The 16,286-nt window shown below is 44.9% G+C and overlaps 1 non-coding gene across 1 annotated transcript; it reads left to right on the top strand.

Moving 5' to 3' along the window:
- The first annotated feature begins 2,512 nt into the window (after nucleotides 1-2,512).
- LOC119926174 lies at nucleotides 2,513-2,650 on the top strand. Its single transcript, XR_005450073.1, has one exon. It is a non-coding gene; the product is annotated as a small nucleolar RNA SNORA7 (small nucleolar RNA).
- The last annotated feature ends 13,636 nt before the right edge of the window (nucleotides 2,651-16,286 follow it).

Below are 16,286 nucleotides of genomic sequence, written 5' to 3'. Positions count from 1 at the left end.
TTGAAAAGGAGAGTTGCATTTACCCTTAGAGATTCTACCTAGGACGAAGGTGAGGGTTCATCCTTCCCAAAGGAAATAAATTGTGTTTACTTTTTCTGGGAGAAGGGATTCAGGAAGATCTTTTGTGCCGATTAAAGGACTCGGTGGGGTGGGATGGACTGGGGGAGTAAGACCCTGGTTTATATAAGGGAGTTGGAGCTGAGAGATCAATGTAAACTCCTGCCTGAGTCTATTAGATTCTAGACTTCCTTGCTAACGTTCTGCTGCTCCTCAAAGCTTGTTTAGAGGGTTTTGCTAATTGTAATAATCATAATAATCATGGTATTTGTCTAAGTGTTTACTATTTGCCAAGTGTGTTCTAAATGCTGAGGTAGAGACAAGATAACCAAGTTAGATGTAATCTCTACTCCACCTGGGCTTCACGGTCTAAGGGGAAAGGAGAACAGGTATTGAATCCCTGAAGAAACTGAGGCCTGGACAAGTTGAGAAGCTTGCCCCGGATCACACAGCAGGCAAGAAGCAGAGCTGGGATTAGAATCCAGCTCTCCTGGGCCTGTGCTCATTCCTCTAGGCCACAATGCTTTTCAGAGATATTCCTCCAGGCAACTCAAACTTTGCTTCCTACTTAGCCATATTCATACCCTTCCAGTGTCAGTAGGTTTCAGACAACCCAGGGGTCTCCACCTTCAACTGTGCCCACGTAGTTGTAATTGTGTATGTGTGTGTATAGGTTCTTCCCCTCCGCCTCAGGGCTGCTGGCTGTCTATTGGCTCAGATAATAATAATAATAATAATAATAATAATAATAATAATAATGGCATTTATTGAGTGCTTACTATGTGCAAAGCACTGTTCTAAGTGCTGGGGAGGTTACAAAGTGATCAGGTTGTCCCAGGGGGAGCTCACATTCTAATCCCCATTTTACAGATGAGGTAACTGAGGCCCAGAGAATCAATCAATCAATCGTATTTATTGAGCACTTATTGTGTGCAGAGCACTGTACTAAGCGCTTGGGAAGTACAAGTTGGCAACATTTAGAGACAGTCCCTAAGTGACTTGCCCAAAGTCACACAGCTGACAAGTGGGGAGCCAGGATTTGAACCCATGACTTCTGACTCCAAAGCCCGGGCTCTTTCCACTGAGCCATGCTGCTTCATGCCACATGATGGCCCTATGTGAATTACCTCTGCACCTACCATGATCTGGGGATCTCTAGGGTCCTAGGCCAGGAGAAGCTCAGGTGGCCTGCAGTGAGGGACGGGCAGCTGAATTAGCTGTCTTCCTCCCTTCAAAGCCCTACTGATAGCTCACCTCCTCCAAGAGGCCTTCCCAGACTGAGCCCCCCTTTTCCTCTCCTCCTCCCCATCCCCTTGGCCCTACCTCCTTCCCCTCCCGACAGCACTTGTATATATATTTGTACAGATTTATTACTCTATTTATTTTACTTGTACATATTTACTATTCCCTTTATTTTGCTAATGATGTGCATATAGCTTTAATTTTATTTGTTCTGACGACTTTGACCTGTCTACATGTTTTGTTTTGTTGTCTGTCTCCCTCTTCTAGACAGTGAGCCCGATGTTGGATAGGGACTGTCTCTATATATTGCCAACTTGTACTTCCCAAGCACTTAGTACAATGCGCTGCACACAGCGCTCAATAAATATAATTGAATGAATGAATGAATGAATGAATTCAGTCCTGGAGCCCCATATCGGACAGGGACTGTGTCCAATCTGATTATCTCATCTCTGCCCCAACATTTAGAACAGTTCTTGGTCCACTGTAACAATCATCCATCGTATTTATTGGGTGCTTACTGTGGGCAGAGCACTGTACCAAATGCTTGGGAGAGTACAATATGACAGAGTTGGTAGTTATTTTTCCTGCCCACAGGGACCTTTGTAAGTGCATAACAAGTATGTACCACAAGTATTAAGGATGTGGAGGAACCCTAACAACTGGAATTCAGGTTTGATTATCCTTGGTCCAAATTCTCAAAGGCAATTCTCATTGACAGATGTTGGACGTTCCCCTGAGCCATTCAGTGCTGCTGAAAATGTTTTTTGCTGGCTCTGGGGCCATTTTGGATAGGCCACCAGTGCTGACACAGAGGAATTTCCAACAGGGGAGGCCATACTGGATAGTCCTGACAAAAACTCAGGTGTCACCTGATGACCTGGCTCCATCCCCTCCCCAGTGGGGACGTTCCCGGGAATTAGGAAGGACAGGACTGGTAGTAAATGCCAAGCCCAGTCTTGTTTAAAAAGAAGAGTGTGCCCTCCCCTTCCCTTTGCTAACATCAGCATGTCCGCCTAAGACTGTGCCAGCTGCCCATCCCTCACTGTAGGCTGCCTGAGCTTCTCCTGGCCAATGACCTTAGAGATCCCCAGGCCATGGTAGGTGCAGAGGTAACCAATAAATGGTATTTATTGAATGCTTACTATGGGCAGAGCACTGTACCAAGTATTCATTCATTCAGTCATATTTATTGAGCGCTTACTGTGTGCAGCCTCTCTCAGGGTCACAACTGGAGAGTTCCCAGTATTCTGCCAGTCTCGACTACGGGAAGGGGAATCAGGCAGAGGCCTATCCATTCCATTCCTAGCTTGGCCAGTGGCTAGCGAGTGGAAGGTAATCTGCAACAAATCGAAACTCATCTGTGCTGGGCAGCAGCAGCATGGGAGATAATCAAGGACCAAGACTCAAGTTTACTGCGTGGAAGGAGGCAATGGTAAACCAATCCTATATTTTTACCAAGAAAACTCTATGGATACACTACCAGAACAATTGCAGATGGAAGTAGGACATTCTGGGAGAGATGTGTCCGTGGCGTAGCTATGGCTCGAAGATGGCTCGACGGCATAAGACAAGACAAGACTGTATGCAGAGTTCTGGACTAAGCGCTTCTGGGAGAGTACGATACAACAGGATCAGCAGACACTTTCCTTGCCCGTAACGAGCTTACAGTCTAGAGAGGGAGACAGAAATTAAGATGAAATGTTTGCGGGTTTCAGCCAGAGTCAATACTGGAGTGCACCAGACCTTTTCCAGAATTGGCTGGATTCTAACATCTTGGATCTATACCCTTTGGGCACTTGGTATCCATCCCATCCTCAGCCCCACAGCTCTTATGTACATATCCATAATTTATTTTTATTAATGTCTGTCTCCCCCTCTGGACTGTGAGCTCCTTTTTTTTTAAAAAAAAAATGGTATTTGTTAAGCACTTACTACATGCCAGACATTGTACTAAGCGCTGGGGCAGAAATAAGATAATCAGGTTGGACACAAGCCATGTCCCACATGGGGCCCACAATCTCAGTCCTCATTTTACAGATGGGGTAACTGAGGCAGAGCGAAGTGAAGTGACTTGCCCAAGGTCATACAACAGAAAAGTCTTCTAGACTGTAAGCCCACTGTTGGGTAGGGACTGTCTCTATATGTTGCCAATTTTTACTTCCCAAGCACTTAGTGCAGTGCTCTGCACTCAGTAAGCGCTCAGTAAATATGATTGATAGAAGTGGCAGAGCCAGGATTAGAACCCAGGTCCTTCTGACTCGCAGGCCCAAGCTCTAGCCATTAGGCCATGCTGCTTCTCATGTTCAGGGAATGTTTCCACCAATTCTGTTATATTGTACTCTTCCAAGGACTTAGTACAGTGTCTGCACGTACCAAGTGCTCTCAAATACCATTGATTGATTAACTGATTCTAAAAAGTTGGGATGGTTAAATAGGGAGAGAGAAAGAGACAGAGAAGGAGAAAAAGAGAGGGGGAAAAAGAGGGAGAAAGAATAGTAATTGTGGTATTTGTTAAGTACTTCCTAAGTGCCAGGCACTGTACTAAGCAATGGGGTAGATTCAAGTTTGGATGCAGTCCCTGTCCCACAAGGGCTCACAGTTTTAATCTCCATTTTCTAGATGAGGGAACTGAGGCACAGAGAAGTTAGGTGACTTCCCCAAAGTCACGCAGCAGACCAATGCAGCGTGGCTCAGTGGAAAGAGCCTGGGCTTTGGAGTCAGAGGTCATGGGTTCAAATCCCGGCTCCGCTACTCGTCAGCTGTGTGACTTTGGGCAAGTCACTTCACTTCTCCGGGCCTCAGTTCCCTCATCTGTAAAATGGGGATGAAGCCTGTGAGCCTCCCATGGAAAACCTGATTATTGTATCCCCCAGCACTTAGAACAGTGCTTTGCACAAAATAAGCACTTAATAAATGCCATTATTATTATTATTATTATATGGCAGAGTTGGGAATAGAACGCAGGTCCTTCTGACTCATAGACCTGTGCTCTATCCCCCTAAGCCACGCTCCTTCTCATAGAAGAAGAAATAGAGAGGCACAGGAAGGGGGGTAAAAAACTAGAAACATGGAAAGGACAGAACACCCCCACATAGCTTCTTCTGAGCTGGACTGGGCTTTTAAGAGCCACTGGACTGCAGGACAATCAATCAATCATATTTATTGAGCACTTACTGTGTGCAGAGCACTGTACTAAGCACTTGGGAAGTACAAGTTGGCAACATATAGAGACGGTCCCTACCCAACAGTGGGCTCACAGTCTAGAAGGGACAGTCCCTTTGGTTGAGATCTTACCCCTGCAGACTGGGGAGCATACCAGCTGTCTCTGCTGCGGTCCCCACTCCCGGGCTAGAGCCTGTCTGACACCGCTTTCTCCGCGCTTGCCCAGAGGAATGAGACTGTTTGCCATCTGTCACCTTGGTCCCCCTCCAGGGACAGAGTCTGTTTGCTACTTGGTGGAGATGGAGGTTCCCAGGAAGCTCTGAAGATGGTTTGGAGTAGGCGGTTCACTGGGGGAGAGCCAAAGCTAGGATTAGCTGAGGAAGGCAGAGCTGGAGGGGTGGGGTAGCCTTGTCAGAGGGATACAAAAGCTGGTTAAAGTTAATAATAATAATAATAATAGCATTTATTAAGTGCTTACTATGTGCCAAGCACTGTTCTAAGCGCTGGAGAGGTTACAAGGTGAACAGGTTGTCCCACGTGGGGCTCACAGTGTTAATCCCCATTTTACAGATGAGGTAACTGAGGCCCGGAGAAGTGAAGTGACTTGCCCAAAGTCACACAGCTGATACGTGGCGGAGCCTGGATTTGAACCCGTGACCTCTGACTCCAAAGCCCGTGCTCTTTCCACTGAACCACGCTGCTTCAAGTTGTGTTTCATGAAGCCCCACAAGGTGGGTCCTTTTGCAGGTTTCTGCCATTAATCGGACGTATAAGCTTACCTCCCCGGGGAACCGCAACCAGCTCCCCAAAGTCCTGAAAATTATTATTATTATTATTGTTATGGTATTTGTAAAGTGCTTACTGTGTTCCAGGAACTGTATTAAGCGCTGGGGTGGATATAAGCAAATCAGAATGGACACTGTGAGCCCCATATGGGGCTCATGGTCTCAAAGTACTTTCCAAGTGTTTAGTGCAATGCTCTGCACTCCTTAAGCACCCAATAAATATGATTGAATGAATGAATCCCCATTTTACGGATGAGGTAACTGAGGCAAAGAGGAGTGAAATGACTTCCTCAAGGTCACACTGCACACAGTAAGCACTCAATAAATATGATTGAATGAATGAATGAATGACCAGTGGCAGAGCTGGAATCTGCTCAGCCTGCTCAGAGAAGACCGTTGGCTCTTCCCCTGGATGGAAAATGAGACTCGATCACTTTCCTTTCAGTGCTTGCCTCTGGGCTTCCTCTGCCTCATCCCTCTTTTCCTCCTTTTCGGGATCAGGAAATGGTACTCAGCTAATGGCCGGTGCAGAGGGGCTACGAAGGGAGTGGCTGTGAGGAGAGCCCAGGGCAAGCTGGGGGAGACACTGGGAACCCTCACCTGCACAAAGGAAGCTTCACATTGCTGTGAGCCCACTGTTGGGTAGGGACTGTCTCTATATGTTGCCAACTTGTACTTCCCAAGCGCTTAGTACAGTGCTCTGCACACAGTAAGCGCTCAATAAATACAATTGATTCATTGATTGCTCTCCAGAGAGTTTAAAAAGCCATCAGCCCACAGCGTGGCTCTCTCTGGGGCCGCACTTCATGAAAATCTTCCAAGCCCAATCGCTTCACGGCAGGAGGCGTGCGCTCAGATTTATGTCGAAGGTGAGTCTTTTCAAATGGTTGCTCCAGTTAATCATAATAATAATAATAATGGCATTTATTAAGCGCTGACTATGTGCAAAGCACTGTTCTAAGTGCTGGGGAGGTTACAAGGTGATCAGGTTGTCCCAAGGAGGGCTCACAGTCTTAATCCCCATTCTACAGATGAGGTAACTGAGGCACAGAGAAGCTAAGTGACTTGCCCAAAGTCACACAGATGACAATTGGAGGAGCCGGGATTTGAACCCACGACCTCTGACTCCAAAGCTCAATTTAGATAATAATAATAATAATAGTATTAAGCACCTATTACGTGCCACGTTCTGCATTAAGTACAAGACCCTCGGATTGGACACAAGCCCTGTCCTAGACAGAGCTCACAGCCTAAGAGGTAGAAAGTGTATTCCCTATTTTAGGATGAGGAAATTGAGGCTCACAGTACTTAAGGGATTTCCCTAGGGTCAATCTATCCAGCAGTGGTAGTTATTTAGTGCTTACTGTGTGCAGAGCACTGTACTAAGTGCTTGGGAGATCACAGTGCGACAGAATTGGTCACAGAGCTAGCTTGTGCTAAAGCTGGGATTGGAACCTAGGTCTTCTGGATTGGAACCTAAAGAAGAAGCGTGGCTCAGTGGAAAAGAGCCCGGGCTTTGGAGTCAGAGGTCACGGGTTCAAATTCTGGCTCTGCCAATTGTCAGCTGTGTGACTTTGGGCAAGTCACTTAACTTCTCTGGGCCTCAGTTACCTCATCTGTAAAATGGGGATTATGACTGTGAGCCCCATGTGGGACAACCTAATCACCTTGTATCCGCCCCAGTGCTTAGAACAGTGCTTTACACATAGTTAGCGCTTAATAAATGCCATCATTATTATTATTATTCTGTCTCTCCTGTCCCACATTCTTTCCACTAGACCACACTGCCTCCCAACATTCTCTAAAATGTGTGGGATACTGTCTAATTCCAGTTTTCAGTTATTCTTTGCAGCATTCCTGGGATTCAGGTCACTATTCTTTTGGCTATTTCATGTGACCACTGAAACGCTATGGGGTAGGACACTTGTCAGCTGCGTGACCTTGGGCAAGCCACTTAACTTCTCCGTGCCTCAGTTACCTCATTTGTAAAATGGGGATTAAGGCTGTGAGCCCCATGTGGGACAACCTGATCACCTTGTATCCCCCCCAGTGCTTAGAACAGTGCTTCGCACATCGTAAGAGCTTAACAAATACCATTTTTATTATTATAAAGTGGTCAAAACATCTCATTGAAAATACCAGCATTTCTGAGTCCAGGTGATATATATGTTGAACTTGAGTTAATTAGTCATATCTGTCCTTCATTTCCGAATGCGATACTACTGAGATTTTATCCATGAGTATAGGTGTGGTTGAAGAGAAGAGAGAATAGTTGACATTAGAGTGTTAACTCTTTGTGGGCAGGGAATATGTTGCATTTATTCTGCGCTACCCATACAGTTTGTACAGTACAACCAATCAATCAATCAATAGCATTTATTGAGCACTTACTGTGTGCAGAGCACTGCACTAATTGCTTGGGAGAGTACACTACAACAGAGTTGGTAGACACAGTCCCTTCACAAAAGGAGCTTACTGTCTAGAGGGGGAGACAGACATTAAAATAAATGAATAAATTGTGGATATGTACACAGGTGCTGTGGGGCTGAGGGTGGGGTAAATTAAGTGTGCAAATCCAAATGCAAAAGTGACACAGAATGGAGCCAGAGAAGGGAAAATAAGGGGTTCAGTCGGGGAAGGCCTCTTGGAGGAGGTGTGACTTTAATAAGGCTTTGAAGGTGGGGAGAGTGGTCTGTCAGGTATGAAGGGGGAGAGAGTTCCCAGCCAGAAGAAGAAGAAGAAGCATGGAAAGAGCACAGCTTTGGAGTCAGAGGTCATGGGTTCAAATCCCAGAACCTCCAATTGCCAGCTGTGTGACTTTGGGCAAGTCACTTCACTTCTCTGTGCCTCAGTTACCTCACCTGTAAAATGGGGATTAAGACTGTGAGCCCCGCGTGGAGCAACCTGATCACCTTGTAACCTCCCCAGAGCTTAGAACAGTGCTTTGCACATAGTAAGCGCTCAATAAATGCCGTTATTATTATTATTATATGTTTTGTTTTGTTGTCTGTCTCCCCCTTCTAGACTGTGAGCCGGCTGTTGGGTAAAGACCGTCTCTATATGTTGCCAGCTTGTACTTCCCAAGAGCTTAGTACAGTGCCCTGCACACAGTAAGCGCTCAATAAATACCATTGAATGAATGAATGAATGAATGCTTTGCACATAGTAAGTGCTTAATAAAAAATGCCATTGTTATTATTATTATTAGAAGGATCTGGGAACGGGGTCAGCGGCAAGATAGTCAAGATCGAGGTTCAGTGAGTAGGTTGGCATTTGCGGAGTCACGCGTGCTAGCTAGGCTGTAGTAGAAAATTAGAGAGGTATGATAGGAAGGGGTACACTGTTCCAGGTGGTCATGCAATAAATACTACTATTACTTCTCCTGTTCTCCATGCTGTGCCTATATCTTGTGCTAGGTTTATACATATGCTACTGGCCATGTCCGGAGTTGCTTTTGATTTTATATGTTGCTATTCACTCATTCATTCAATCGTATTTATTGAAAACTTACTGTGTTCAGAGCACTGTGAGAGGACAACAATTGAGACATTCCCTGCCCACACGAAGTTATTCTATCGCAATCTCCCCAAAGTCTCAGCTGAAAAAGATGACTCTCACTCCTTAATGACAGCCTGAGTCTGAAGTCCAGGGTTGTGTACCAGCTGAATTGGGAATCCCAAGATACTGTCAGCTCCTAATTTTCATCAGCTCAGCAGAATCTTTTGAATCAATCAGTCTGCACATCAGGCAGAAACTCCTCACCCTGGGCTTCAAGGCTGTCCATCACCTCGCACCCTCCTCCCTCACTTCCCTTCTCTCCTTCTCCAGCCCAGCCCGCACCCTCCGCTCCTCTGCCGCTAATCTCCTCACCGTACCTCGTTCTCACCTGTCCCGCCATCGACCCTTGGCCCACGTCATCCCCTGGGCCTGGAATGTCCTCCCTCTGCCCATCCACCAAGCTAGCTCTCTTCCTCCCTTCAAGGCCCTACTGAGAGCTCACCTCCTCCAGGAGGCCTTCCCAGACTGAGCCCCTTCCTTCCTCTCCCCCTCGTCCCCCTCTCCATCCCCCCCACTTTACCTCCTTCCCTTCCCCATGGCACCTGTATATATGTATATATGTTTGTACTTATTTATTACTCTATTTATTTATTTATTTATTTTAATTGTACATATCTATTCTATTTATTTTATTTTGTTAGTATGTTTGGTTTTGTTCTCTATCTCCCTCTTTTAGACTGTGAGCCCACTGTTGGGTAGGGACTGTCTCTATATGTTGCCAACTTGTACTTCTCAAGCACTTAGTACAGTACTCTGCACACAGTAAGCGCTCAATAAATATGATTGATTGTTTGATTGATTGAAAGTTTGCCTTACTACATCTCCCATCCTCCTTGCTTGCAGTTCCATCCATTCTGGCTCATTATTTAGCAGTTGCTTGGATATCCTGATGTCATCTCCCCTCCTCTCAGGAAGTACACAACAAAATGGGATGCGATGAGCACTGCTTCCATGGGTGGTGGACTGGCTGTGAACCAGTACCTAATTTTAACATCCCGCCTTATTATGTGAAGTAAGAACAGCTCATTGGTGGAGTGGATGGACATACCCAAGAACTTGAACAAGGCAGCTGAAAGTTCAGGCCTAGTGGATAGAGCAGGTGCCTGCGAGTCAGGAAGACCTGGGTTCTAATCCTGGCTCTGCCACTAGTCTGCTGTGTGACCTTGGACAAGTCATTTCACTTCTCTGTGCTTCAGTTGCCTCGTCTGTAAAATGCGGCCGAATAATGTGAGCCCCTGGTGATATATGGACGATATCCAACCAGATTAGCTTGTGGCTCAGTGGAAAGAGCTCGGGCTTTGGAGTCAGAGGTCATGGGTTCAATTCCCAGCTCCACCAGTTGTCAGCTGTGTGACTTTGGGCAAGTCATTTAACGTCTCTGTGCCTCAGTTACCTCATCCGTAAAATGGGGATTAAGACTGTGAGCCCCCTGTGGGAAAACCTGATCACCTTGTAACCTCCCCAGTGCTTAGAACAGTGCTTTGCACATAGTAAGCGCTTAATAAATGTCATTATTATTATTATCTACACCAGCACTTACCCCAGAGCTTAGCCTACTCTGGCATAGTAAATGCTTAACAAATACCATTAAAAAGAAAAGAAGATTGGACACTGACTTGTTCTGTAGCTATCCAATTTGGTTGGCGCATTAGTGACACAATATCTACACACATTTATTCCAGTGATATGTTGATCTTCTTGATCCGCTCTTCTAACTACTTTATCCACTTGTGTCAATAGACGGTGGGCTGCCTAGGTAGCAGAACTCGGTGACCCTTCCCTCTTTCCTCCCCCAGCTTCCCACCCCTGCCCCGCAACCTGCATTCAGCTTTGGCTTGGGTTTCCCAAATGCAGCGGGTACAAGACCTTGGTCTTCAGATTCAGAAACAGTCAGTGATGCAGGTCTGATTCTTCATACAGATTTGGATCCTAATAATTTTTTTCTCAGTTTTACATAAAAGCAACCATTCTGGCTGCAAAATTCCTGTTCAGTTGAATACCTTTCTTTAAAATAGGAAAGGACCTTTTGATGGCTTTCTGCTGATCAGAAAGCCATCCTATCCCAACTGGATTACTGCATCAGCCTCCTCTCTGATCTCCCATCCTCCCGTCTCTCCCCACTTCAGCCTATACTTCACTCTGCTGCCCAGATCATCTCTGTGCAGAAACGTTCTGGGCATGTTACTCCCCTACTCAAAAATCTCCAGTGGCTGCCTGTCAACCCATGCATCAAGCAAAAACTCCTCACTCTCGGCTTCAAGGCTGTCCATCACCTCGCTCCCTCCTACCTCCCCTCCCTTCTCTCCTTTTACAGCCCAGCCCATGCCCTCCGCTCCTCTGCCACTAACCTCCTCACTGTACCTCGTTCTCGCCTGTCCCACCGTCGACCCCCGGCCCACGTCCTTCCCCTGGCCTGGATTGCCCTCCCTCCACATATCCGCCAAGCTAGCTCTCTTCCTCCCTTCAAAGACCTACTGAGAGCTCACCTCCTCCAAGAGGCCTTCTCAGACTGAGCCCCCTTTTTCCTCTCCTCCTCCCCAACCCCTCCGCCCTACCTCCTTCCCCTCCCCACAGCGCTTGTATGTATATTTGTACAGATTTATTTCTCTATTTATTTTACTTATTCATATTTACTATTCTATTTATTTTGTTAATGATGTGCATATTTTATTTGTACATATTTATTCTATTTATTTTATTTTGTTAATATGTTTTGTTTTGTTCTCTGTCTCCCCCTTCTAGACTGTGAGCCCACTGTTGGGTAGGGACCGTCTCTATATGTTGCCAACTTGTACTTCCCAAGCGCTTAGTACAGTGCTCTGCACACGGTAAGCACTCAGTAAATACGATTGAATGAATGAATGAATATAGCTTTAATTCTATTTGTTCTGACGACTTTGACACCAGTCTACATGTTTTGTTTTGTTGTCTGCCTCCCCCTTCTAGACTGTGAGCCTGTTGTTGAGTAGGGACTGTCTCTATATGTTGACAACTTGTACTTCCCAAGCGCTTAGTACAGTGCTCTGCACACAGTAAGTGCTCAATAAATACGATTGAATGAATGAATGAATCAGACAACTGCCTCTGAAAACTGACAGAACTTGAATCACCACCCAGTGACTTAAGAGTGCAAACGTGTTGCCATTTGGCTGTAAAACCAGTTTCTCAGCCTGGGGGTGAGCGTCATTGTTCAGGAGGTAAATAATTGTCCTAATACAAAGGGTGCAGCCTGTTTAAACCACAGACTAAAATTTGTATTACTGCCAGAGTTATTTAGAACTTCAGACGGGTTTAATCATGTCTCTACACTCTTTTTCGAATCTCTGTACTACCGTCCATTTCCCAGGGAGTGGGCATTTCAGAGCCGGGTAGCTTCATGAAGCATGTGTTACAGTTAGAGCTGCTTTCTACAGATCTCCCATTGATTCACTCATTCAATTGTAGTTATTGAGCACTTACTGTGTGCAGAGCACTGTTCTAAGCCTTTGGGAGAGAGAGCAATATAACAATAAGCCGACACATTCCCTGCCCACAGTGAGCTTACAATCTAGAGAGGGAGACAGTCATATGAATAAAAAAATTACAGATATAACAATAATAAGAGGCCTTCCCAGACTGGGCCCCCTCCTTCCTCTCCCCCTCTCCATCCCCCCCGCCTTGCCTCCTTCCCTTCCCCACAGTACCTGTATATATGTTTTTACGGATTTATTATTCTATTCATTTACTTATTTTACTTGTACATATCTATTCTATTTATTTTATTTTGTTAATATGTTTTGTTTTGTTCTCTGTCTCCCCCTTCTAGACTGTGAGCCCACTGATGGGTAGGGACCATCTCTATGTGTTGCCAACTTGTACTTCCCAAGTGCTTAGTACAGTGCTCTGCACACAGTAAGTGCTCAATAAATATGATTTATTGATTGATTGATTAATAATGATTATGGTACTTGCTGAGTGCTTACTATGTGCCAAGCACTGTTCTAAGCACTACGGTAGATACAAGTTACTCAGGTTGGACATAGTCCCTGTCCCACATGGGGTTTACATTCTTAATCCCAATTTTACAGATGAGGTAACTGAGGCCCAGAGAATAATATGTTCATTCTTTCATCCATTCATTCATTCAATCGTATTTGTTGAGCGCTTACTGTGTGCAGAACACTGTACTAAGCGCTTGGGAAGTACAAGTTGGCAACATTTAGAGATGGTCCCTACCCAATAGTGGGCTCACAGTCTAGAAGGGGGAGACAGAGAACAAAACATATTAACAAAATAAAATAAATAGGATAAAGATGTACAAATAAAATAAATAAATAAATAGAGTAAATAGAGTAATAGAGCAATAACTAGTAATAGTAATAAATAGTAAAAATAGTAAATAATTATAATAATAGTATTATTATAATATAATATATAAAACAATTATAATAATATTATAATAATAGTGAATAGTAATAAATGGAGTAATAAATGTGTACAAACATATATACATATATACAGGTCATGTTAAGCATGTTAGGCATACATGTTAAGCACTTACTATGTGCCAAGCAATGTTCTATGCACTCAGGTAGATACAAAGTAATCAGGGTGTCCCATGTGGGGCTCACAGGCTTCATCCCCCTTTTACAGATGAGGTAACTAAGGCACAGAGAAGTGAAGTGACTTGGCCAAAGTCACACAGCTAACAAGTGGCAGAGCCGGGATTCGAACCTAGGTCTTCGGACTTCCAGGCCCTGGCTCTATAGGCTAAGCCACAATTTTTCTTCAGGCACATAAGTGCTGTGGGGCTGGGAGTGGGGATGAATAAGGGGAGCAAGAGCTCTCTGATGTGACCTGTCTTTTCTCCTAGTCTCTGGGGATAGTCCTAATTAATAATATTTATTTATATATTAATTTTTAATGGTATTTGTTAAGCTCTTCCATTTGCCGGGCACCGTACTAAGCCCTGGGATAGATATAAGATCTTCAAATTGGACACAGTCCCAGTCCTACACTGGGCTCACGGTCTTCATTTCCGCTTTACAGATGAGGTAACTGAGGCCCAAAAAATTTAAGGGACTCACCCAAAGTCACACATCTAACAAATGGAAGAGCTGCTTTATTGTGCGCTCTTTCTGTGCATAACCCTGTATTAAACACTTGGAGTTTACAATACAGATAGAAGTTACGATCCCTGTCCTCAGGAACCTTCCAATCTAGCATGGGAGACAGACTTTAAAATAAATTAAAGGTAAGGGGAAACAATATAATATAAAAGTATGTACACCAATTAATTAATGGTATTTATTGAGCGTTTACTGCTTGAAGAGAAATAGTGGGGAAGAGGAGAGATTTAACAGGGAAGGCCTCCTGGAAGAGATGTGATTTCTAAAGGGCTTTGAAGATGGAGAGATCAGTGCTCTGCCAGATATCATCATCAATCGTATTTATTGAGCGCTTACTGTGTGCAGAGCACTGTATTAAGTGCTTGGGAAGTACAAATTGGCAACATATAGAGACAGTCCCTACCCAACAGTGGGCTCACAGTCTAAAAGTGAAGAGGGAGGGAGTTTCTTTGTTAAGTGCTTATTATGTACCAGGCACTGTACTAACCTCTGGGGTAGATACCGGATAATCAGGTATAACATAGTCCCACATAGCGCTCACAGTCTTAATTCCCATTTTCTAGAGGAGATAGCTGAGGCAAAGAGAAGTTAAGCGACTTGCCCAAGGTCACACAGCAGACAAGTGTCAGAGGCAGGATTAGAACCCAGGTCCTCTGACTCCTAGGGCCATGCTCTTTCTCCTAGACCACGCTACTACTCAGCATGCTTGACTAGAGGAGCAAAACTTGTGAATTGGAATGCAGTGGGAGAGGAGTGAAGCTAGGGACATGGGAAAGAGCTGGTTGAAGCCAGTGATAGAGAGCTTCTGCTTGATGCCAAGAGGAATGGGAAACCATTGGAAGTTTCTGAGAAGTGGGGAGATGAGCACAGTACAGTGTTTTAGAAAAATGATATGGCCATCAGATTGAAGTCTTGACAGGAGCAGGGGAAAGCTGGAAGAATGAAGATCTACAAGGAGACTGATGGAGGAGTCCAGTCAGGATCTGACCCGTACCTGAACCAGAGGGAGGGCGTGTAGATGGAGAATGGAAGGGGACCCAGAACTGAGCTTATAAATTGTAGAAACATTCAAAGAAGTCAGGTGATGCAGTGAATCGTTTCCAGTGGAAAGAAGAATCCTTCTTTTGATTCATTCAATTGTATTTATTGAGTGCTTACTGTGTGCAGAGCACTGTACTAAGTGCTTATTGTACTACCAGCTTTCCATTTATTTTCTATTGTGCCATGATATCAGTGTATCTTAACATAGGTTACAGTCTATGTTGACTTATTCCAGCATATTCCTGATACGTTTGAAGAGTTGAATCAGAAAACAGTCCAGCAACCTAAAGACCATCTGGATTTGATGACTAACTCAGGTTACTGTGGGCAGAAACTTACCTATCAGTTCTAACTACTCTCCCAAGCCCTTAGTACAGTGCATCACACCCAGTAAACACTCAATAAATACAATTGATTGACTGAAAGAGAGAGCAGAGTCAAGGATAATGCCATGGTTGTGGGTTTGAGACACAGGGAAGATGATGCCCTTTCTCCTGAATTACTCCAAATGCCTATCTCAGTTTAAAAGAAACAGAAAAACAGGATTTTGGTATCAGAATCCAACACCCCTATCATTCATTAACCCATAGAAACAAAGGAAAGGGGGCACCCATGTTTCTCTGGAATAGGTACCAGCTAACTCACTTTGTTTGCTTTTCTGTAGTACCAAGCCCTGGGAGATGGTTGTGGTGACATCAGAGCAATTGGCTTTGCTGAGCCAAGCAGGAAGAGGCGCGTCCAAAGCTCTGAATAAATACCATTGATAGCCGGTCAGTCAATCGTATTTATTGAGCATTTACTGTGTGCAGAGCACTGTACTAAGCACTTGGGAGAGTGCGATACAACAATCAACAGACACATTCCCTGCCCACAATAAGATTACAGCCTAGCGTCTACCACTGATTGATTGATTGGTTAATGCCCTTGGAAAACCCAGCTGCCACCTTCAAAACTCCAGATTCTATTTTGACCGCCCAAACCTCCCTCATGAGCCCAGACTCCGGAAAACAACTGGGAGGTTATGTGGAGGCAGCGCTTCGGACCGAAACCCTGCGGCTGGGCGCTGTTGAACATGGCGGGCTGTGGTTAAGACCTTCCTCTCCAGCCCTGCGGGCTCTTCACCCATTTAAGAATGATTTTCTTTGAGCCGGTCCCAGAGACTGACCCTTTGTGCTCTCACAGACTGACCCTTGGTAGTTTGGGGTGTATTTAGGATCACCCCTAAGTCACCTCACCCCCACACCACTTCCCTACGTAGCTTCATACACAGTTGCTTCCCGTACCTGTAATTTATTTTAGTGTTTGTCTCCCACACTAGATCACAAGCTCC

This window comes from Tachyglossus aculeatus, chromosome 3 (genome assembly GCF_015852505.1).
Source record: "Tachyglossus aculeatus isolate mTacAcu1 chromosome 3, mTacAcu1.pri, whole genome shotgun sequence".
Taxonomy (NCBI): domain Eukaryota; kingdom Metazoa; phylum Chordata; class Mammalia; order Monotremata; family Tachyglossidae; genus Tachyglossus; species Tachyglossus aculeatus.
This window is presented reverse-complemented; position numbering and strand designations above follow the sequence as displayed.